We start from the raw sequence: 23,928 nt of genomic DNA, 5'->3' as shown, positions 1-23,928 counted from the left end.
GGGGAATCTATTGTGTTTGGGAAACACACAATACAGCAGATGGAGAAGGAGTGGCCTGCCGAAGGTACCTATGGAAGAGATCGTTTATTATTTATTTAAATAAACAACTGTTTATACACTGCTTTGAACACTTTTGTTGAAAAGCAGTATATAAATGTTCATAGTAGCAGTATATGAGATTCAAACCAGGGATTTCCTGATTCATAGCTCAGTCCTTTAACCACTATGCTTTACCTAGCATGGTTTTCCCCATTCCCACCATAGAGTTACACTACAGTGACAGATGAAGCAGGAGCTGATCTTATTTTGTCTTCTGTGCCACCAACTGCAGGAGCCATACTAGGCTGTGGAACTGGCAACCATAGCCTTGCCTATTGTATGCTGGTTTTGTGCCATAGGCTATGATGTAGTACTGATGTTCTGAGTCCAGTAGTTTGTAAAGTAAAGTGAAGTTGTGCGGTCGAGTCAGTGTCGACTCCTGGTGCCCACAGAGCCCTGTGGTTGTCTTTGGTAGAATACAGGAGGGGTTTGCCATTGCCTCCTCCCACGCAATATGAGATGGTGCCTTTCAGCACCTTCCTATATCACTGCTGCCCGATATAGGTGTTTCCCATAGTCTGGGAAACATACCAGCGGGGATTTGAACCAGCAACCTCTTGCTCCCTAGGCAAGTTACTTCCCTGCTGTTTGTAACTGCACAGAAACTGGGAAAGTATAAGATATTTGTGGTTCTTGTTTCCCATCTTTTGCTCTGCACTCTGGATGGGGTTCATAGTGAAATATGTTACGTTTCCCCAAATAGGGTTGCTGCCTCTTCATAATTTTTATGGACTGCTCATGTTTTAGTAACTCCTTCTGTAATAAGCGCATTAGCTGTCTAAGAAAATACGGGGCTATAATAACCATTGGGCAATAGTGACTAGTTCCCCTACTCTTGTTGAGTAAATAAAACAATGTAATATCCATGCTTAGTGTAAAATACAGCCATGAACATGGTACTCTAGGGCTGCAGTGAAGGGCTGTTCATAATCTGTCAGGCTGAAGGGTGGCAACTGGCAGCTAGCCAGGACTGACCTTTAGAGCCTACAGATCTCTTTGAAAAATTGTGGTATCTGTCTATGAAAGAGAAAGACAAAGGAAAATGTTTCTCAGGATGGACTTTCTGCTGGGAGGTGAATGGTCATCTGGTGGACAGCAAACTGATACTTAATCATAGCAGACATTTAATCTGTCATTACAGGAAGAACAGAATATGGAGCTGAATTACATAATTAGCGGGGCAGCTAAATCTTATTATTCATTATGAATGATGCAAAATTTCACAGAGACCTGCATCATGTTAAGGCACTTAGAATGCTAAAAGGAAAGAGGTTCCGGAAAAGGAGTGTCATTTCTCTCTTTCTCCTTTGTCCGGATAACTGTGAGTCTTTAATCTGGGGCGGGGGGTAGGGGGGAGAAGTGAAATCCATGCTTAATTTAAATCAGCCTGCACCATTTTTCTTAATCTTTTTTAAAGCCCTAGGTCATGGGTGAGCCTGCAGAACTGCATCACTTTTCTCAGCTTTTCATCTTTGATTCCCATTCTGCCTCTTTTTAAATGGCTGAGAATTGAATCCCCACTAGGAAAATGAATTGGGCTCTTGCTCATCTAAAAGGCACAGGCCTGATGTGTATAGAGCCAAATTAACTGAAGTCAGGGGTCTCTCACAACAGTGCCTTTAACATTCTTTTGGCTACTATTTGCATGCTGTTACTCAGAAAAGCAGCATGCATTGGGACTGTGTCACTACAGATAGAGGGTTGGCAATTCTTAAATATTAACTCTCTGAATGCTGAAGGAAAATGAAGTGGGACAAAATAAAAGAGTCCTGATAGCTGAAACTGAATTCATACTGTTCCAATTAATGACAAAAGTGAAAAGCAAATCATGTTTTACCTAACAGATGAACTGCACCTGAGAAACAGAACAGCTGCAGTTTCTTGAATACCAAATTTATCCATATTTCTTCAGTTGATCTGTGAAGTCATCAATGAGGCTTGCACTCTCTAATAACCTTTATTTTTTAAAAAAAGTGGTGGTGGGGAGACAAAGGGAAAGTTGCTAGGTGCGGAGAAGTTTCATTTTTGTTGTTGATCTTTAATTTATAGCATATAAAAGCCAGTGTACAACATTCTTGGCAAAATTGCTGTGGAACTACAGTACCCAGCCACCCCATGCACTTTCCCAGGCTGCCCTGCATCCTCCCCCCACCCCGTACACTCCCAAGATGCTCTTCAGATGCCTGGCTGCTGCTGTGCCAATACTGGGTTAGCAACTGAAGACACCCCCCCCCCCCCGCCGCCGCCTTCTTCTCCTGCCTCCTTGTGGTGCGGATCAGTATTTCCACCATCCTCTCCCAACTTTACCAACTTACTGTACAGGCCTACAAATCAATGCTCCAATTTCCCAAAACAGAGAATACGTTTCAGGGGGGAGGAGGAAAAAGGCAAGTGTTACCAGGTTGCACCAGGCCTTTGAGAAATGATGCTTGAACGTTTTGCAAGTACCAGCTGGCAGCTTCTGTGAAGGGAACTCTGAAGGGCATGCATTTTTTTAAACTAAAACAATTGAAACATGCTCCTTTGATAGATTCAGATTTCCCCCTGATGTGGAGCTGGATGCAGCTTAAGACATGTTGCGCTTTTCTAGCATCACTTTCTTCAGAATGAATGTGCTTTTTGTGTGTTTCATGTAGTGTGACCGTCTTTCAGGCAACTAATAAAAAGCAGGTCAGGTAAGCAGGTCAGGTATATTAAAATGAATGGCTATCAATTTTCTGCTTTCTATTTTATTTATTAAGAATTGTTTTTAAATGTTGCTGCTTTCCCTAAACCTTTAGGGACAGGTCAGTGTATGCTCACGCACGCACGCACGCGCGCGCGCACACACACACACCCCTGTGAAAACTGCCTTGCATACAACATTTATTCTGGTTGATGAGAACAGAGTGAATGGTGAGAATCCAAAGGGGCTACTTTCTTTCACGACATATTTATGTAATACAGCTGCAGAGCACCATGCACAGAAATACTCTTGTGGCATTTTCCTGGACTGTTTTCCAGGAAGCTCTGTTCTCATTGCATTTCCAGCCACTTACCCTGCATCTTGGATTGCGTCAGAGGCACAAGGTTGTTCTTAATTTGCTTCTTCTGATTTACTAGTTCCCCAAGGGGAGGAAGTGATCTAAAAAGCTGAGCCCTTTAGCCTGTACCAAATCTAGAGTCCCATTTTTAAATTCCTATGGAGGTGGTTTCATTTCCTGACCAGTTATGGCAAGAAAACTGAGGGGGAGTAGGGAGAGAGGGTCTCATATAGATTCATGCAGTATTGTATTTCTTTTTTGATATATTACCCAGCAGGAATTAGTATTTTTTTAAAGTGATAATTCAGCAAGTACTTAAGAGGAAATAAAAGTGAAAATCTAAATAGTCAGGGTTGGCTGCAAATAGGAGCAGATGCCATTTTGATAGTCAGGATTTGGCAGAACTATATTAGCACTGAGAAAAAGGAAGTATATCCTATCCATCATAAAGTGCTTGGATTGGGGGAAAATTTTTTGAAGCCTATGCTGCTCACTTATTATTCAACCTTCTGGAAAATACTCAGTCTTTGACATTGGCAATACGGTATATGGTATGAATTTGTAGTTGGGCAGTATTCTAGGGTTTTACAGCTATTGTGCCTTTCCTGGTCCTTTATGGGATGCCTATCATGGTAAACCTGTCTTTACATGGATGGAAGTGCTGGGGGTGGGGTGGGGAGGTGGTGACAGCTTTTGGACATACATTTGTTTAATCTGATTCTATCAGAAGTGATGGTGATGTGGTCCAGACTTTGTCTATAGTGCTTGGAGACAATAGCCATATGAGATGTTCTCTGAATACACATAGGAAGAACGATTGAGATCAAACCCATTGTCCCTGCCCCCTTTTGCCCAAGCTTCACACCTTTGTTCCCATCAGTATTCTTGTAACTAATTAAGTATTTTAAAGTGTTTCTAAAATGTTAAAAGTCTCAGACGGAACCAGTCTGTAGTACTTGAATAAAAGTCCCCCCCCATTCTTTACCTTTTACAAGCCTCCAAGGGTTGTTATTAACCCAGCAAAGTGGGGGCGGGGGCTAAGGGGGATTTCTCTGGTGCAGAATATGTCTCAAAGACAGCTTGGCCAAATTAATAATTAGCTCCATGTGCAGGCAAAACTCACGGGAGGGAAAGGTTTTTTTCTTTAGTCTTGCCTGTTAGCAAAAAGGGGGAGCAGATTTTTGCATTTGCCCATTACCCAGCTATAGAGGGACTTTGGACTAAAGCACTCAATCCAATGGTCCAGTTCTAGGCAAATCAGAGTGCTTGGTGGCAGCAGGAACCTACCAGAACTTCTGGATTTTCCCAGAATCTTTTTCTTAACTTTCAGGTCTTGAAAGTTACAGATTTTTAAACCAGCCAGTCTGCATCTCAGAGCATAGGACAGGGATGACTAAAGTCTCCCTCTGTTGCAGAACTAGTTTAAACTGGTCAGTGAGATTATCCAGTAACCTGGCCTGAGTCAGGAAAGGAATTTTCCACTATCCACAGTCTGCTACAACATGACTTCAGACATGTGGCAGCCAGGTATGATGAGGCTAGGAAATTCAATCCCTATCCTGCCCCACAGTTCCCATACTTTAAAGCAGGGTTTCTCAGTGTGTGGATCCCCAGATGTTATTGGACTTCAACTCCCATAATCCTCAGCCCCAGTGGCCTTTGGTTGGGAATTATGGGAGTTGAAGTCCAATTACATCTGGGGACCCACATGTTGAGAATCCCCGCTTTAAAGAGTCACACTTCCTTCAAGGGCTCAGGCGTTCTAAGACTTCCCATCACCCGTCTTTCAGAGGCTAACTGTATGTTATTATGTTGCCATTTCCAAATAAAAATATAAATGGGGGCAGCCTGTCTCTTGCCCAAGCTTTGTAAGTACCAATAAAGATAAGGAGAGGGTGGCAGATAGGAATGGTGGAAGGGCTTCTGCTTCCACTCCAAATAGAAGCTTTGGCTTAGAATTCAGCTAAAGCCATTGAGATACCTCCCAAGCCCCTAATAAAACAAATCACTAACGTGGCCCAAATAGAAAGGGAAGTGCTTCACAGACCTGGTTAAAAAAATATAATACATCTTGATTTTTTGAAGAAACAGATGCTTCACATTATTTACTTGCAACAGTTGGAGCTATTAATAATATAAGGCCCGGCATGTTGAAAATGTTGCCAACTACCTTTGAATAAAACTTTCTGACTCTCAGAGAATTCCACCACATGCGGCTAAAGGTGCCTTTAAAGATATCACAAAACATTTTCCATTTGGGTCATACATTTTGAGACTTTAAGTAGAGTCAAATGCCACCCTAAATGGTGAATTATCATCTGAAACAGCTGATTGTGTTGTTGAATGCAGCCCTGATTTTCAGCAATTTAACGGTAACGTCTATCAGACGCTATGTAGATGGGATAATGACGGCTCCCTAGTCCGCATACTATGCTCTGATCAAGCCTAAGTAAGTGTACATGAAATAATGCCATGTTCTTCTCAAATCTTTCCTGCATCCTCTTCCCTCCTTTTCCTTTGTTGTCTCTCTTGTGTCTCTTTTATATTGTGAGCCTTTTGGGAAAGAGACCTGTTTCCCCACTCTGTGTTAAACACCATACACAAGGATAGCAATAATTCCACTATAATTTTATTGTTCCTTCTGACACTGGCAAGCTGTTGGGGTGTGCTGAACCAGTCTGTGATCGAGCCGGCCCATGATTGATCCGGTCTACTGCAAACTGGGTTGGTTAAACTGTTTCAATTGTGAACCGGCCCGGCCCTTGTTAAAGGGGCCTGGTCTGTGATCAAACCAGATTGAACACAGTGTGCCCACAGACTGCTTTGCCGGTTTGAGTGGCTGTAAAGGGGAATCTGGCGTATTGCATTTGTCTGTTGGGATGTGTGTGTGTTGTCATTTCATATGTTATGTGCTTTAATGCTGTATTGTGAGCTGCCCAGAAAACAATCTGTTATGGGGTGGCTAATTAATAAAGTTTATTACTATTACTCTTATTATTATTATTATTATTTTTAAAAGGTTTTGTAAAGGGTGGCGGGGGAATGGAGAGTGAGAGGTGCCTTTAAAAGTCAAATAGAAAACACTTACTGGCAGGCCTGTGACACTCCTCACCTTTCATCCTTACAGCCGTGATGGTGGCAATATCCGGCATGTGCTGAGGCCAGATATCGCCACTGCCACTGCTGCTGCAAGGATGGGGTGAAACACTGCAGGCCAGCTGGTAGGGAAATGAATGGAACCGGTTTGGCTGGTCCAGTTCGAATCCAGACTGGATCCAAACCCTGGTCCGGCTTCAGGCTTGGATGAACTGGGTCCAGTTGGGTTCAGCCATTGAACTGGGCCGAATCAGTTCACAGGCTGGTTCAGGGGCATACTTGTAAAGGGGAATCCAGTGAGGATTCCCCTTTACAAGTAAAAGGCGATTTCTTAAAATAAGGATTCCCTTTTATTTTAAGCCGCTGCCTGCAGAGAATCTCCAGAAGCAGTGTGTGTGTGGGTGGGGTGGGTGGCCAGAGCTCCTCCAAGCCCCCTACCAGCCTCCTGAATGACAGCCCGAGCCAGCTGTGGCCTGATTCAGGATTCTGCGCATGCATGGGGGTCATTTTCATCACTACATAATTTGTAAGGTGATGCAAATGGCCTCCACATGTGCAGAGATCATTCAGGAGGCTGGTGGAGGGCTTGGAGGAGCCCCCACTGCCCCCCCCATGCCACCTTCGAAGAATCTCCTCTGCTGCCGCCACCAGTGGCTTAAAATAAAATATACTTTTGCTCGCCCGTCTGCCTTATGTTAGGGAATCTCTCTTCAGAGGCGTATCTAGGGAAAATAGCGCCTAGGGCAAGCACTGAAATTGCGCCCCCCTGTCCAAGCATCTGACACCCATCTTTCAGATAACTTTACCATAATATCAGCTGAAAAATACAAGTCAGGCTCGTTAATCTTTTAATATTTCAAAAACTATTTAGCAGTGGACTTAGCCAGACCAAAAAATGCTGGAAAACTACAAATGTCAGTATGCCGGGGCTCATGAAATACCCAAATACTATGTGGAGGTGTACTTGGGAAAACTAAACAGAAGTGCCTGTCTAATTCTCTACTATGCATTGTAGCATCACCATTACATAAGTTTTAAAAATCAATGGAGAATTTGACTTTCCCCAGATACTCTGAAAATAATTAAAGGATATGCAGAGTAAACTGTGTCACTGCTTGGAATATATTCTAGTATTTCAGAAAGACAGTTAAAATGAGAGAAAGAGAGCAAGAAACTCCCAGTGGGCCTTAATATTAAGGATTTCACACTGATTCAAAGACAAACTCACCATTAATAGCCATATTAGCAAGACATCACATTTAACTCACTTATCACAAGAAGCAAAGTAAGAGCAAATGAATACAATCCTAGGTCATAAGCGTCAGCTCAGTATTCACAAGCCCTGATTCTCTACATAGTGCCAATGTGAATATGTGTACAGTGTATAATATAAAATATTTTTGTGGGGGGTGGGTGCAAAGGCTGTGGGGGGGGTTGCAAAGGTTCCCCCTCACCCTGCTGGCCTCTAGGGCCTCGCAGGTACCATATGAGCATGTGCGGTGGCCATTTTAAAAAAATATCTTTTTTTTTTAAAGGCCACTGAAAACAAAATGGCCACCGCGCATGCTCAAATCACCTCTGCAAGGCCTGGCATGACCTAGCGCCTCACAGACGCCATTTGAGCATGCACGGTGGCCATTTTGTTTTCGGTAGCCATTTTTAATTTTATTTTATTTTTAACAAAATGGCGCCCCCCTTCAAGTGGCACCCGGGGCACGTGCCCTGCCTGCCCTACCCTATATACGCCCCTGTCTCTTTACTTGTAAAGGGGAATCCTCGCTGGATTCCCCTTTACAAGTATATTGGAACTGTTCCACGAGCTGGTTCTTAGAACCCTGGGGCTTGTCCGGTTCAAACTCAGACCAACACCCTGCTTTAGGGGGCCAGTCTGGTTCAAACTTGGACCACCCAACCTGGACTGGTGCAGTTCAAACCACAGTTCGAATCAAGCAGGCTCACACATCCCTACCTGCTGCCTTCTGTGTTACTTTTAAAGGCACCTCTCAATCGCTGCTCCCCCTCTACCCTTACTAAACCTTTTTGTCCTTCAGAAGCAAAGGGGAACCCTCACCAGATTCTTTTTTTACAGCCACTCAAACCAGTGAACTGGACCAGCTGGTCGGTCCAACCCAACTGTTTCGTGGACTGTGATCTGGTCCGAATATGATTCGAATTCAGACCAAACCATGAAAATTGGTTCTGAGCACACCCCTCTGAGCTGATGGAATCTTTGTGAACATTCTGTGACTCTGCCACTGCTCAAGGATGCCTGCTTTTCCGTTTCCCTGCCTAGCTTCCTTATCTTCAGCCTGCCTCAGAGGGACTTTCCTGTTTTTGTCCCGGTAGCTGAATGGCAATTGTCCCAGAAGTTAGGGAAACTGAGCAGCAGGGATCCCAGTGGCTCAAGAGCAAGGGGTGAGATGGGGAATCTGAGAGAGGAAGCAGAAGGCTGGAGAAAATCAGGCTAAAGAGGAGACAGAGTGCTGATGAAAGGGAGAAACACTAGGAGAGGCAGGCTGCTGCAAGAAGTACCCATAGGGCCAGTGATATTTGAAGGAGGTTGAATTTTATGTATTGGTTTAAACTTCCCAGAAAATCCTTTTGGAAGTTTTTCTCTCTCGGCTTTTAGTTCACATCTCCTCCGGAATAGAGGTGTGCATTCACATATTGGCCAAATTTACCCCAAAGCCCCTGCAAGTTCTCAGGGAGCACTCCACACCACACACAATTCAGGTTTTTCATCACATGTAAAGAGTGTAGCTCGATTTATATCTGGGGTAAAATAATCCACTTTTTGTGTTGGTTTTTTGGTGCAACTTCGAACTCGCTCTAAAACTTTGCAGAAAACCCACAGTGAAGCCTGCTGTCTGGGAAAGCTCTTGGCTGTAGGCTTCTAATTTTGAATATATAGCTTCAAATTTATGGTGGTTGTGATTTCACAGATATTCTGTCATTTTTTCACTCATATGGACATGAAGATGTATATCCTGCAAGCTTTTCATTGAGTTTAATTCAATAGGAGAAAGAACACATGATCTGAGTTACTTTCCTTACAAGAGCACATACCCAGTGATTGATTGCCAGTCTAACTGAAGTTTTCTATGAACTGAATCTCCAGACTTTGGTCTAAATAAGAAACATAAGAGTGGGAGACTATGCTCTTCTCTCAAGTCACTGCTTTTGCTTTTCTGGCATCAGCACATTTTCTCTGGCAGCATTTATTTCTGTTTTCAATTTTGGTTTGTCTCAAAGATGAAGCAATAACCTGATTTTTAGTACTGTAAACTGTGCAAAATTAAGTCTTTAACATGGACTCTGATGCTGATAACCCTGAGTTGCTATCTGAAGCGGACTGAAACAAGAAATGAAAAGACAAAGCAGATTTATGCAAACTGAGAACCACTTGTACATGTTAAATAGCCAGAGATTAAAGTTCAGGACCAGATACAACTAATACCAATTCTGCAAATTTGATCAGAACAAAGCCAAAGGTCAGGGGCTTTTTTTTTTCCTTCTTTTTTTTTTTGAGATTAGGCTAGAAATGCCAGTTGCCAAGTTGCTGTTTCCAATCATAATCCTGATAATATGCAGTCATTCCTATTCAAGAAAAAAATGCTAATCGGCTGGTGTGTCTGCAATGCGCATGTGAATCTGTGCATCTCCTAACATATGATGTTTACTCAGAGCTCACAAAAACTGTAACTACTGGAAAGAAAGACCTATAACACCCCCACACCCCGCCGGGTCCTTGCAAAACTGCAGGACGGTCAGAGGTGCACCTAGGTAATTTTGGAGCCTGGACCTAAAGGCCTTTGGAGCTCCCCACCCCTGCAAATTAAGCACCATCATGCTCAGCTGGGTGACCACAACATCTGGGACAGAATAAAGAGGATTTGGAGGCTCCTGGAGCTGTGGAGGCCCTGGACTTCAGCCCAGAAGTCCAGGGGTAAGAGCGCCTCCGAGGAAAGTGCATTCTATGGTCTTACCATTTGTATTTTGAAGGGTTCCCCCCCCCCGAGGCTGTCATTACAGAAGATGTGCTTTTCAGTGCTTTTTGTGAGATGTCAGTACTCACATGATCTGGATTGTCTTTGGCCAGCTTCACGCAAACTAGCTCCTCAACACTGCAAATGCCCAGTGGTTGCTTAGCAGGTTTGGTATCGTAAGCAACTGCTTAGAACCCAGAGCCTTTGAAGGATCCACTGATAATCCCTGAGACCACCTCTTTGCCCTTAGCCTTTGTCCTCATGTGAGTATGGTAGCGACAGAGCTACTTTCTCAGTTGAAAGAAGTCCTCTGTTGCCATCTCTTCTTCTCCATCCCATCCGCTAAGGCATGCTTCACTACAAATCTTAGGGTGGGAGGGGGCTCTCATAGAGTGGGGTTTGAAACCTGGAGATGGCCCTGCTGTTTAGCCATACATTTGTTGATGGTGGCTTGTTACTGAACACCACCATTCCATGCTCTTCTACCTTGCCGTAAGCCACAAAAAGAAAAAAGTATTAACAAATCGCATTGTAATGGCCTGTCCTTAGAGATGACTCACCACATGAGTCACAGTTGCTGCAGAGATGCCACCTCAAGTGGCCTTCTCATTACATCTGTGCCATCAACAGTGAGTGCCATTAATTTAAAATGTTCTAACAGGATATTATACTGTAGCAGCTCTCTCCTAGTCCTTAAGGGTCTGTTGGGCAATCCCCGAGGCAGAACTGATCACTGCAGGCAAACGTGGTGAGCTCCAGGGCAGGGCGGCCCTCCCCCCCTCAAGTCTTTCAGGGATGTCCCCATCGGGCGGGGGCAGAAATAGACATCAAAACGCTCACATGGAGGCATTGTCCCTGGCCCAAGCAGGGAAGTAAGGTCTCGCCGGATAGTGATGAGGGGCCAGTCCTGGAGGAGGGTTCAGAGTGGAAGGAACTCTGAGTGAGCAGTGGGAGTAGCAGGGCTAGTGAATGTAAGAAGCCCTGCCCATAAGCCTGAAAAGCTCCCCCCCGGTGAGAAATTCTGAGGCCACCACAACCCCTAGGCTCAGTGGAAAGTGGATAGCCATATTAAGAGCCTGAAAGGGTTGAGCTAGATGTTAAACATATCCCTGAATTCTGCTTTTGCTATGTCTAATGTGGTTGTTTTTCACTGTCGGGGTGGATCCAGACAGGGAGGCTATTCCCACGATCACTGGAAAGTGGGCTGAGCTTAGCCCGCTTTCCAGGGATCGTGGGAACCACCGGGCTGGCAGGTGAGCCTGGTGCTCCCAAGGCGACTAGCCCGCCTAATTCCCCCTCCTCTTAAATGAGGTTAATGGAGCCTCATTTTTTTGTTCATGTGCTGCTGCAGTACATGGTGACACACGAGTAGACCCCTGACTGGGAGGCTGCAAGCAGCCTCCTGGGCTCGGGGGTCTCTACAGGATGCCCCATGTGCTCGCACAGGGCATCCTAGAACTTCCAGGGGCCGTGTGGCCCCCAATCTCTGTAGCCCCCACCAGCTCCATGATGGAGCCGGCTGCCCAGCTACGAGCTCTCCCCACAAGCCCAACAGAAGCTCATCTCATGGATCGTGAGAAGAGCTTTAGCGACTATAGTGTGAGGTGAAAGAGCTTCATTCCCTTCCCTCATACCATTTTCCTTCTTCATATCACCCCAAGGTGTTATGTTATTTGCCTGCCAAGGTAGTATTTGCAACAAAACATTGAGGTCATCTAGGCTACGTTCCTCAATTTAACCAGGATGTAAGAAATCCCCAGAGGGAGTTGGTGGATGACCTTTTTCATTCGTACACCAGAAATCATTTTGACAGTTAATGAGGTCATTCACACAATCAAAAACTGAGGCTATTCACATGCACGTGCAAAACTGGGCTAAGGAATCCCAGCCTGGTTTTGCATGTGCGTGTGAACCACCAGGATTGAGCCTGATCCCGGTGGCAACACGGCAGCAAACCCGCTTGTGAAGCCACCCCTCAAAACAGGATTAGGAGAGCGAGTGCTCTCCTAACCCCGTTTTGGCAATTGTGTGTCAGCTGTGGCTGCTTGCAGCTGTGGCTGGCACACTCCGGGGCAGGGGGAAGGGTTCCCAATAATGTACCGTGCATTATTTGAGCTCTGGGTAGGGACGCATGGTGGCACTTCCCTGCACCCTGATCTCCGGAGCTACCAGCAGGAGCCAGTGCTTGACTGGGAGGGCAATCCGCCTGCCCAAGTAGGGACAGCTGCTCATCTGCAGGGAGGGTGAGTGTAAACTGCTCTCCCCACAGACTGCCCCGGAGCCTTTCTCACTGATTATGAGAAGAGCTCCACTATGTTCTACCCACGTTTGGGAGCTGTGTGTGCTCCCAATTTTTGGTTGTGTGGAAGCAAGGTAGGAGGAAAACCTGGGTAGAAGTGATTGTGTGGAAGCAAGGTAGGAAGAAAAGCTGGATAGCTTTTCCTCCTACTTTGCTTCCACAGAATCACTTCTATCCAGGTTTTCCCCCTACCTTGCTTCCACACAACCGAAAATTGGGAGCACACACAGCTCCCAAACCCGGGTAGAACACAATTTTTGATTGTGTGAATGACCTCATTAACTGACAATATGATTTCTGATGTGTGAATGAAAAAGGTCATTCACCAGCTTCCTCTGGGGATTTCCTACATCCTGATAAAATTGAAGAAAGCAGCCTAGATCAAAAAGTCATATTTAGTATTTTGCTTAACAATGATAACTCTGGGAGAGTTTTCCTTTGTGACAGCTGTTGCAGAGGAGGAATATATTGTATAAACGTGCTTTTTTAATTTAGGGGTAAACCCACTGAAGATTTCATTAAGCAAACAGCAAGAAGCTTTGTCATTCCAAGTTGGAAATGATGCCTAGCTGAGTCAGTAAAACGGACATCAAAGGTGTACATATGGGTTACATTTAATATTTTTTCAACATGATTCTAAAGATCTGTTACTAACTTTAAGCAGCACTGTTCCCCACTCCCCTTTCCCTCTTTCTCTCCTTTGTCTTTTAAAGTTCTTTTTAAAGTGGGCCAGGTATCCCCGGTTCAAAGCCCAAGCTCTTCGTCCCAAATGGCTGGTAATTTGGGTATGTAACTGTGTTATTACAATGAATTATCCATGACATTAATCGGGGTGATCCCTCCATGAGGAGGTGACCACCTCAAGCAGAAGATTACTGGGGCACCAGTGGGGCAGCAAGATGCTCCTGGCCCCCTCCTTTTGCGGCCCACTCCCATCAAATCAGCTCTTTGCTGGGGGTTGGCACAGCCACTGTTTGGCAAACAGCCACTCTGAAATGGCGGTCCAGGTGCATGACTGTTAAAGTCACCATCTCTCTGAGCCTCCTATGATCACTCAGCCCCATCTGCTCTCTCTCCTACTCTCTCTGCTTTTGAAAATAGGAAGTGTGACCAGGGGAAGGTTAGAAGGGAAAACATTGGTAGCAAGAAAGAAGAAACTGCTCCCCAGCACCCTCTGTGCAGTTGGGAGGAGGCTAATGTCAGGGCTGGGGAACGGCCAAGGAAGAAGAGGAGGGAAAGGCGGGATGAAGAAGGGAAAATGGCCATACAGCCACTAGAGCAGGGCTTCTCAACCTGTGGGTCCCCAGATGTAATTAGACTTCAACTCCCATAATTCCCAACCAAAGGCCACTGGGGCTGGGGATTATGGGAGCTGAAGTCCAATAACATCTGGGGACCCACACGTTGAGAAGCCCTGCACTAGAGGATGCTGCGTGATGGTGGCCTCCTTCGGTCTGGTTGCATTCCAGGGAGGATGCTCATTTAAATTAGTAACCACAGAAGTTTGCCACAAACCCACATCACCAACCACAGCATTAACTATTTAATGCCAGAAAGAGGGACATTATCCACTCCACCCTGCCATGGATTCTGTAGAGCTGACGTTTCAAGGAGTTCTGCTGTGTTCTGAAATAATGGGCATACAGAAACTGGCTGGTCTTTCATCTCTAGCATGATGCTCTATTACAAAGTACTGTTTTCTAGTCGGTTATTTTCTGAACGCTAGTCTTTATTAAGAATGCAAAAACCACAGTCTTCTGCCCAAAATATAACATGTTTTCAGTTATAGTATGTTTTAGTATATCCACCTGTTTGAGGCTCAGCTAAAGCTGAGCAATGACACTTGGAATGGCCCTCAGGAGTTCGGCCTGTCAAATGCCTTGTAGCATTGGTACAAGTTTGACCTTTTGTATTTTTTCCCCTTCTTCAATTAAAAAAGCACATAGTACTGCATGTGCGAGCATAACGTTTTGTAGTAAAGTTCTGGAAAAATTTAAGAGTATACTCCAGAGTTCCTAGACGTGCTTCTAGGCCTATAATAAACACCACCATCATTTAATTCCTTGCAGGTCCCACATGCTATGTGAATTTGTATCCTCAGGCAAGTTTCTGTTACAAAGGGCTATCTGCACTTTTTAGTTCTCTCCTAACATGTTTCAAGTATAGAAATGTATTTTAAATATGTGGTTTACCAAATTTAAATATAATATGGTAAACCACATATTAATTGGAATTAATTAATTCCATAAATTGTGGAAGCTATGTGGGAATGTAAAGTAAGGTACAAAAATAAATATTTCATGGTATCTTTAGAGTATTTGTGGCAAGTCTTCTCTTTCCTGCCATCTCTCCTACAGAACATTTGTGCCCTCAGACTATATTCTTCACATCCCACTTGCAGAATTATCCTTCCTAATGTCCCTCAGCATATGCCAGTTCCAAATGGCACACTGAATCCCAAATCCCCAGTGCCCACATCTTATTTCTTGATTGACACTGACTGCAAGCATTCAGAAGCTCAGCTGCAGGGTTTTTGTTTGTTTGTTTGTTTTGGTATGTGTGTGGGCAGGCAATCTGAGGAAACCAAATCTGTTCTGTCTAGTCCAGATTTTACTTATCACTGTGTGCCCTCTTCACATATTTTAGTTTGAAGTACAATAATCATCCCCTTTTTTCAGGATTGAAACTGCTGGTCACCATTAGCAGAACTCTTTGCACTTGCTTTCATCCATAACTTATGCTTGGAGAAGATTATAGTTAACAAGGTGTTACTAATCAGCATAGACTCAGGCTCTCCACATGAGCAGTGTGGAGAGCCAGATGGAGTTAGGTGAGGAGAGCGGGCCAAGCAGGCCAATATATCATTCAGGCTTCCATGGGGGGGGGGTGTTAAGTGGGCTAACTGCTGTGAGCCGCACAGCTCCCAGGGATTCCCATGACCACAGGAAAGTGGACTGGGCTCCCGTAGCCCACTTTCCTGCAATTGTGAGAATAGCCTCAAGATGATAAGGCTCCCTGCACAAGCATTGTGTGAAGAGCCTAAAGGCGCTTTGTGGGCAGAGCGGGCTTGACCTTGACCTTAATGAGGGTGGTGGTGCAATTGCTGTAAGAAGCAGCAATGGCATGGCATGGCATATAAAGGGATTTAAATGCTCCTACCCTGCCTAGGGCGGCCAGACCATTTTGAAAAGGCACAATCACGCTCAGCATGCCCCCTTGAAGATCGCGGCCAATTGGCAGGCCAGGAAGAGGGAGGGGCACCCCTGCCCTGGAAATGGAGGTTGCTGGACTGCGTTTGGACGAACGTCTGCAACGCAATTCACGGTTAGAAAGATTAACCGCGGGTTCAGCAACCAACATTTTCACATTACGTGCGAATGCAGCCAGAATCAACCTTAATCTTGCCAGCACTCTATATTTGTTAATTTTATTCATCATATTTTTATACTGCCTGATATGTACATCTTTAAGCAGTGTTTTGTAACTATGCTTGTTAGTGTTTCTTCCAGTCTGGCTCTGATAACAGGAATGAACTGGGTGAGGTGAAAAGTGTCTGAATCAGTAGAATACAGGGACGTAAGGAGAGAGAAGAAAGGACTTTCACTCTCCTCAGCCACACACCCCTTTTGATGTAAAAATTAAACCAGCCCAACCTGTGCTTTATACTTGAATAAGACAGACACATGAATCAACAACAAATATGGCAGCTGTAATCACACCTAGTTTGATTTTTGTGGCACTTGTAAGTGTCAGGCATGCTGAATCATTGCGCCTGACAACCACAGTTCCAATGGGGATGGTCCTTATCCCCATTCTAATCTCTGCTAAATACTGATGGTGAACTTTCCTTGGCTTGATTCAAAATTGGCTCAGTGTTTACAACGTTCCTTCATAAGCATTCAGTAAAAGCTCATGTTTTTTCCTGATAGTTATTGAACAGCAATACATATATAAACAATAGTGATGCAGGAAAAAGATTATACACAGTAGGGATGTGCATAGACTGATTTATTTATTTATTTTTTTGCAATTCCATTTGATGCTGAATCAAATTAGCCAGATTTGATTCAAACCCAAATCTGCAAACTAATCGAATCTGGCACAATTTGACTCGAGCTCATATTTGGCCAGGAGAGCCTGGGCAGAGCTGTTTCGAGCTCGAATCACAATTCGGATCCAAATCGATTCACACATTCCTAATACATAGTACAATAGGAATGTGCCTGAAGTTGCTTCAGCGCCGGTGTGGGTAGTTCTTTAAGGGCAGGGGAGGGTGCACTCACCCCTCCTGCCATATTTCCCCCACTGGTGCTCCGTTCTTTTCAAGACCCTCAAAATTGCTACTTCCGGCCACTTCCGGACAATGAGGACAACGGGGCAGCAGGGAGGAATGCTGCCGCCCTGAGGGGTTTGAAAAGAATGGAGTACCGGCAGGGGAAATGTGGTGGGAGGGGTGAGTGCACACTCCCCCACCCTTAAAGAACTTCCCCCGCTGGCACCGAAGCGCCGAAACTGCCTCCGGAGCTGAAACGTTACAGAGGCCTTGATAATGGCCTCGAAAACATTTCGGGCTCAAGCCTACAGTACAACCTTCAAAACAAATAGGGTCCAGAGTAAAAGAATAAAAGTCTAGCCATTCACAAGTAGGAGACCTGAAAGAAATGAAAGTAGGAATATTTCCAAACACATTCCTACCTTCACTGTGTCTTCCTAAGTGTATATGTTGTCTTCAGTGACTCCCAATTCAACAACAAGCAAGTTTAGAATCTTCCAAATTAGGTACAACAAATATACTGTTAAAATAACTCCTCAAAATAGATGAAAAACAAAAGTAGAAATTCGAAGATTGATATGAAATAGAATATAAATCTCACTTAAATCTCTTCCAGCCCTTTATTTGTTTTTATTTTGAGGATTTTAAGGTGTATATTTGTTTCCTGCTTTATTAATGCTTATATATCTGTTGCTGTTCAAGATAATATAGTGTGATGCTGGCCGCATCAAATACATTAGCACTATATCAACATTTAGTCTTTATATTAGTAATAAATTCCATGTATTGATTGTTATCACTTCAAAAGACATTTTTTCTCTTGCCTTTTTTTTTTTAGTTGTTGATATTGGTCAGGACCACACCCTACTTAGTTTAGGTCTTCTGATAGTTCTCTCCTGGCTTATAATGTTGGCATGTACAAGCTGATGGTTCCATGTGTATCCACTTTATCATATTCTCGCCTAGAATGCATAGTTTCACTTGCTGTGCACTTCCCCGCTTCGCCATAGAACCAGGCATGGTAGAGAACCTCCTACAAATTGAACTCTCCACACATACATATCTGGAAATTAGAGGAGGTTTTAGATCTGGATGTTGGGGACACCAGCCACATAAAACATGAAGTAAATTGATTCAAACTGAGAAGATACCAGAAAAAGGGTACTTGGTTCAGTGGTCTGGTCATTTGCTCCACAGCAGTCAATGAGAGTTTTGTTTTATAGCTGCCTCCCTCACAAACACGAAGCAACCTTATATAGATTTAACTAAGGGTTTATTAAGAAACAACTGTGTTTTCTCCTCCTTTCACTCCCTTTTCCTTTCTGAATCCATCCCTTTTCTGATCCACATACAATTTGTATTTTGTTGCTTTCCCCTTACCTGATCACAGATCTCTGCATCTTCAAGGGTGAGATGGCATGGAAAGTCCTATCAGTTGTTGCCATTGTGTAAGTTTGGTGGTAGCTTTGTGTCCTCTCAGCAGTGCAAAAGGTGATTTTCCTGTAGTGGAACGAAGAGTAGTTTGATAAGCAAATAGAGTTTCATGGATTGTTGTTGCATAGTAGCCAGTTGTAAACTCACCAATCTGTTCGTTCTTTCCACTAAGCCATTCTCTTGAGGACTATTGTCATATGTTTTATCCCATGGTTATGCAAATATTTCTCCATTTCAAATGAGATCAGCTGTGTCCCATTGTCAGTTAACAGTTTAACTTTAGGAAGATTTTCTCTCACAAAAACCGCAGCCATGAATTGGATCACCTTGTTTGTAGTAATGTCAGCAAATGACACTGCTGGCCACCGGGAACAGTCATCCACCATTACCGTAATAAATATTCGGTTTGCAGGATGGTTATCAAAAAGCCCTATTATATCCCAGAGCAAGTTTTCCCCAGGGACCATTGGGATACTCTACTGGAGTCAAGGGGGTGGCAAAAGTCTTCTGTGACTTGTCAGATACAGCACAAGCCATACAGTGCCTGATCACAAAGCCTTCTACTTTGCGGGAATAAAATCAGGGGTCTGTATGGTGAGGGGGTAATTGCAGAACTAGGAACTCCATTGTTTCCAAGGAAGAGCAGGTTCTCCTGGGGTGGGCGAGGGAAAAGGTGGTGGTGGGATCTGAGCCATGCTGCAGTGGGCATCCAGTGAATAACAGAGTCCAGGATTGAGAAGGACAAAATACCTTCCGGGGTTCTGCAGGTCAGGAAGCTGGAGAAACAAGCAGCAGCAGTAGCAGTAGAAAGCAGTTCAGGAACGTAGGCCCAGTCATGCAATGAATTAAAATTGCAGGAACATTCATAAGCTTTGCAGGCTCACACACTTAGCTGGTTCAAAATTGCATCGCCAACTGTTTTATAGCGGCTTCCCTCACAAACACAAAGTAATCTTATATAGATTTAACTAAATTTATTCAGGGAAAACTCCATTTCCCCCTTCTCCTTTCCCTCCCTTTCCCTTTCTGATTCCACTCTACAGGATCCTCACGGGGACAAACTTCTAAACAACAAACATAAAAGATACTGGATAGAGTACAACGTCATTGAGAGCAACTAGTTTACATTAAAGAATAGCTGTGCATACACTTCCTAAACAGCTGGTTTCATAGTTCACATGATTGCACAAATCAGTGGGTCAGAGTGAGGGACTCGCTTCTGTGCATGTGCCTGCTAAACACTGACTGCATATTCTCAGGATCACCTTTAACATTCCACGCCAGAGAGGAACTTCTTGGGGAAATGATACTTAACTTTCTAATGCATCTGAGCATAACAAGCTAAGCTGGACAAATTCATATACCAGACTGGATAATTATGATTTTTGGCACCATCACTACTGCTTAACAGGACAGCAGAATCAGCACAGAAGGAGCCAGCTGCCATTGCACCAAAATGCTATGCTAGAAAGCATATACTTTTGGAGGTGATTTCTTATTACACTCTGGTCTCTGGAACACCTACTGATTGGGTGCTTCTCAATCACGTGGTGATATCAAGAGAGATATACATCTGTTATCAAACTGAAGGCAGGACTTCCCAAATATATCCCCACTGAATTCCTCTCATCCATAGCTATGAGTCTTCCGATGTGCTACAAAGCTCTGCACCTCCAGTTGCCAGATCTTTGCTTGCACATTAGCTTTATGGTTCCCATGCAGAAGATATAGCTCTGTCTTTCAACCGGCACTGGGGTGACAGTCATATTTGCCATTCTTAAGACTTCCCTGTTTCATTACATTCATAATAGTTTCATTACAATTTTATGTGTTTTGATAAATGAAACCAATCCATGTTTCACTTAAATTTAATATTTAAACCTGTAGACAAATATTTGAATAAGCAGTGGAAATAATAAATTACCAAGGTGAAGTGATTTCATTGCTTCTGAATGCAAAAGAACTCCATGGGGTTTAAAAAGGAAATGACCACATGTTCATATCGCTGCATGAGCTGGGAACATATACTTAGACTTAACTTCCTCTATAACGCTAGCTATTCTGATATACCTGACTGTGATTTCAAGGATCGTCTCTGTTTTTCAGGAAGGCCAATTTCAAATGAAAACAATTTAGTATGTTGCAGATCTGAAAGCACCTGTCTCAGAAGAGTTTAATGAGCACTACATAACACTGACCATTTACACTCCAGAATTTCTCATTTTCTAGCCCGCATAATTCAATTAAACTTTGTGGATCTGTTTTTAAAAAGATCTGACTTCAAGGAACTGAGATTTGTTCCCAATCCCCCCACTCCACCCACAAAGGTGAAAAAGTCTGGCTGAGGTAAGCTAAAAAAACTTAAAAACCAAAAACAAAGCCTCAACCTCAAGCCATCAAAACTATAGAAAATATAGTTTATTGCAGATATATTTGAATGAAAATTAAATTTCCAGCCCTAGTTTGCCTCACTGTGCTGTATACCATCCCTCACCTTTTATATCTATAAATATTTTGCATGCCCATTAGCCACAAAATTAAACGTTGGTTCTCCATTTTCACTGCATTGATCCTTACCATTGGCTGTGGTTTCCAAGGGCATTTTACTGCTGGATTGTTACTAACACTAGATTATCAGAACTGGCATTTCGTCACTGGGAATTGAGGGTTAAATCAGGTTCAGCAATGGGTCCATTCCAAGCATTATCCAGAACCAGCACTAAAGGGATGATGTGGGCCATTCTTGGAATTAGAAAAAAACAACCCAATATCAATTCTGAAAAAAGAAGAATTATTGCGCAGTTCTTTCCAACTAGGATCCAAAATACTTTCCGCAACATGAACTAGATAAATCTTTTCACATCTAAATTTCAGAGGAATTCTCTGTGCACACACTATAGTAATAAATTACTCCAGGAGCTAGCATTGGATTAAAACTGGGAATAGCACTGCCATTTATGAGCATTATTAACACTGTACCCATTGGTTTGTCCAGTGATTAGAGCTTAGCTTTCATTATGTGTTTCTAGTTTATGGAAATTAAATGCTATTGAATTCCTTAAGCAATCAGAAATCAAACACCATTGTAAATAATTATAGATTTCAAATTTGAATGGCAGAGGATGAATGTACATGGCTACCTCATCATCAAGACCAGCATTTTAATTTATGAACATATTAGGTTATATAGGAGAAATAAAAGTCCTGCTATTCTGGATGCTATTGGTCTGGGATCAGAACCTCCTCCTATATATCTTCATAATAAATCTGAGCCTCCACACTTCCTGCCACTTAAAAAGAGGAACATGGCAAAAAGTTTTAATTCTAATGCCTTTCTTTGTCTTGGCACTTCAAAGGAAAGTAACTCCAGCTGCCATGCTAAACACACCTAGTAGTGAGTAAGCCTTACTGAGCACAGTGGAATTACTTCCAAGTAAACATGCATAGGTTTGCACTGTCAGTGATTCTCATTACTTCATGACTATGGGGTCTCTTTCTATCCCTAACACAGTCTTCGTCAACTATAGTATATACTGGCCTTTAAGCACTGGCTCCTTTTAAAGCAGAGAATTATTTCAGTGTTTCCAGGAAGGGGCATCAGATATTTTCCTATGGCATCCATCATAATAAGTTTTCTTGGCCTTCAGGATCAAAGTGCATGAATTAATAGGATCGCTTTGGCTTGCCCTTACTGCCAGAGAATGCAGTCAATTTGCTAATTTCAGAGCAGAAGCTCTTGCTGTCCATGTTAATATGAAGTCATATTGCTATGTATCTCCTGGGATGAATTCATAGCTGGCATAAATGAGTGCAACTCCATTGACTTCAGATAGACAAGCCAGGATGCCATCTGACTTTCCATAGACAGCATTAAAACACACACGTGAACTTTGGTATTTTTGCAATAAATCAGGTCATCTGCTTAATCGTCTCTTTGTCCTTAGTGGCAGCTGGCTGCATTGACTCGTACGCCGGACATGAGAAAAGGAGCCGTTAGCAGACTGATTCAGCTGGCCCTTCAGCTACATATTTCTCATGGAATCTATTTGCTGGGATTCAGTTTGTTAACATAACCTTTGCTAATTCTTTTGAAAGTGAGAAGCTAATGATACTGTTTAAAATATAAACTGACGAAATAGTGTACGTACATGATGCCAGATTTTCGTCATTCCCTCAAGTGGGCTGTTGTCACACCTCGTACTGATCTTGTTTTTGTTTTTAAGTGTTGAGCTTTCTAATGCAGAAATGTGCAGTTCTGTAATGTGGCCAGTTTTGGAGCAGAGTGTGGTGGCAGCTGTTCAGCAACCAGGCTTCTCTGCACAATCAGGCAAGGCATACATTTTTATTTGGTGCAGCACTCCTGATCAAGCAAGAAGGGGGCCTTTCTCTGTCTGTGTGTGGCAATGAGGTTGGCGTGGAGAAAGAGTTGTGTTGCCACTCACCCTCCTCCTCTTCAAAAAATTCTCTTTCTGGATTAGCTCTCTTGATAATCCTGGAGTGACTTGGAGAGGTACCTAGCCACTACACTTTTAAAAAACAAACATTGATAAAAGGGTGTTCACAAAAACTCTCTTATAGCTCTCTATGCTCGAATCCCCTTTCAAATCATTCTCAACATACATTGGAAAGCCCATGAATGGGAAAGCTCTGTGATGTAAATGTGCATGATTTGAGGCAAATGGGAGGGCTGTTCACTCTGGGTGGTGTCACATGATTACCACCAAGTCAATATGCTGGGAACCTTTGGGTCTCCATGAGTTTGCAGTCCTGGTGGGTGTGTCTTGTGTACCCACCAATTGCCAGTTTCCACGCTGGACTTCCTGAGATTTGGCTGACTTCTATGACTGAGATTTGAAGTTGGGCTGAAAAATCTTGGTAGAATCTTAGTAACCTGGTGTGGGAACCTTTGTTGAAAAGTAGTATATAATTCATTGTTGTTGTTGGGTTCACATGACACAAACCCCGGGAGCATGCACTCGCCGGAAATAGCTTACTGATTTGGCAGCAATTGTGTGAAGCTCCCCTCTGTCATTTCTCTGCTTCTTCCTGCCCCTTTCATTGTTCTAATATTCACATTTTTATAGGTAGCCACCACCACCCCTAGTTTGAGTAATGAGTCATTCACCCTGATCCTTCTAATCCGTCCACATAAGGGTCAAACTAGACATGCTGCTAAAACACATCATCATCTAGAAAGAGGCTTAGTCGGGATGGGCACAAATGTTTGGGCGGGGCGGGGAGTGGTACCTTTAAGCATGAGTAAAGCAGATCCATACCTGCTCCTCCACCACCCCGCTTCTTTTCCAGGCACGGCACTGCGTCACTCAGAAGTCCACGTGTGGTGGCCATGTGCATCCTGCTGCTGCATGCAGGCTGCTGGGCGAAGCCCCACAGCCATGTGCGGACTTCTGAAGTGGTGCAGTGCCATGCTCAGAAAAGCGGCAGGGTGGTGGAGAAGCAGGTAAGCACCTGCTTTACTCATGCTTAAAGGTTCCACTCCTCGCCCCACTGAAATGATTTGGTGGGCCACACCAGATCAATTCGTGCACATCCCTAGGGCTTAGTTTTTTTAAACTTTAATATGGCCACCATGTAGGGGCCTGAGCCAGAACGGACCACAGCATGGATGTTTCACTGTGCTGTTTCCCTGCAGAAAATCTCCTTGAAGTTGTCACTGTAGCAAAGTTTCCTCCATTACCTCTAGTGGAAGTGGAGCTG

At 43.7% G+C, this 23,928-nt stretch overlaps 1 long non-coding RNA gene across 1 annotated transcript; it reads left to right on the top strand.

Annotated features, from left to right (window-relative positions):
• Positions 1-22,197, top strand: LOC128345430 (uncharacterized). Its single transcript, XR_008316468.1, has 3 exons — positions 1-64; positions 2,736-2,774; positions 22,155-22,197. It is a non-coding gene; the product is annotated as an uncharacterized LOC128345430 (long non-coding RNA).
• Positions 22,198-23,928: the final 1,731 nt, after the last annotated feature.

Source organism: Hemicordylus capensis, chromosome 1, assembly GCF_027244095.1.
Source record: "Hemicordylus capensis ecotype Gifberg chromosome 1, rHemCap1.1.pri, whole genome shotgun sequence".
Lineage (NCBI taxonomy): Eukaryota > Metazoa > Chordata > Lepidosauria > Squamata > Cordylidae > Hemicordylus > Hemicordylus capensis.
Note: the sequence above shows the minus strand (reverse complement) of the source record. Positions and strands in the feature narration are given on the sequence as shown.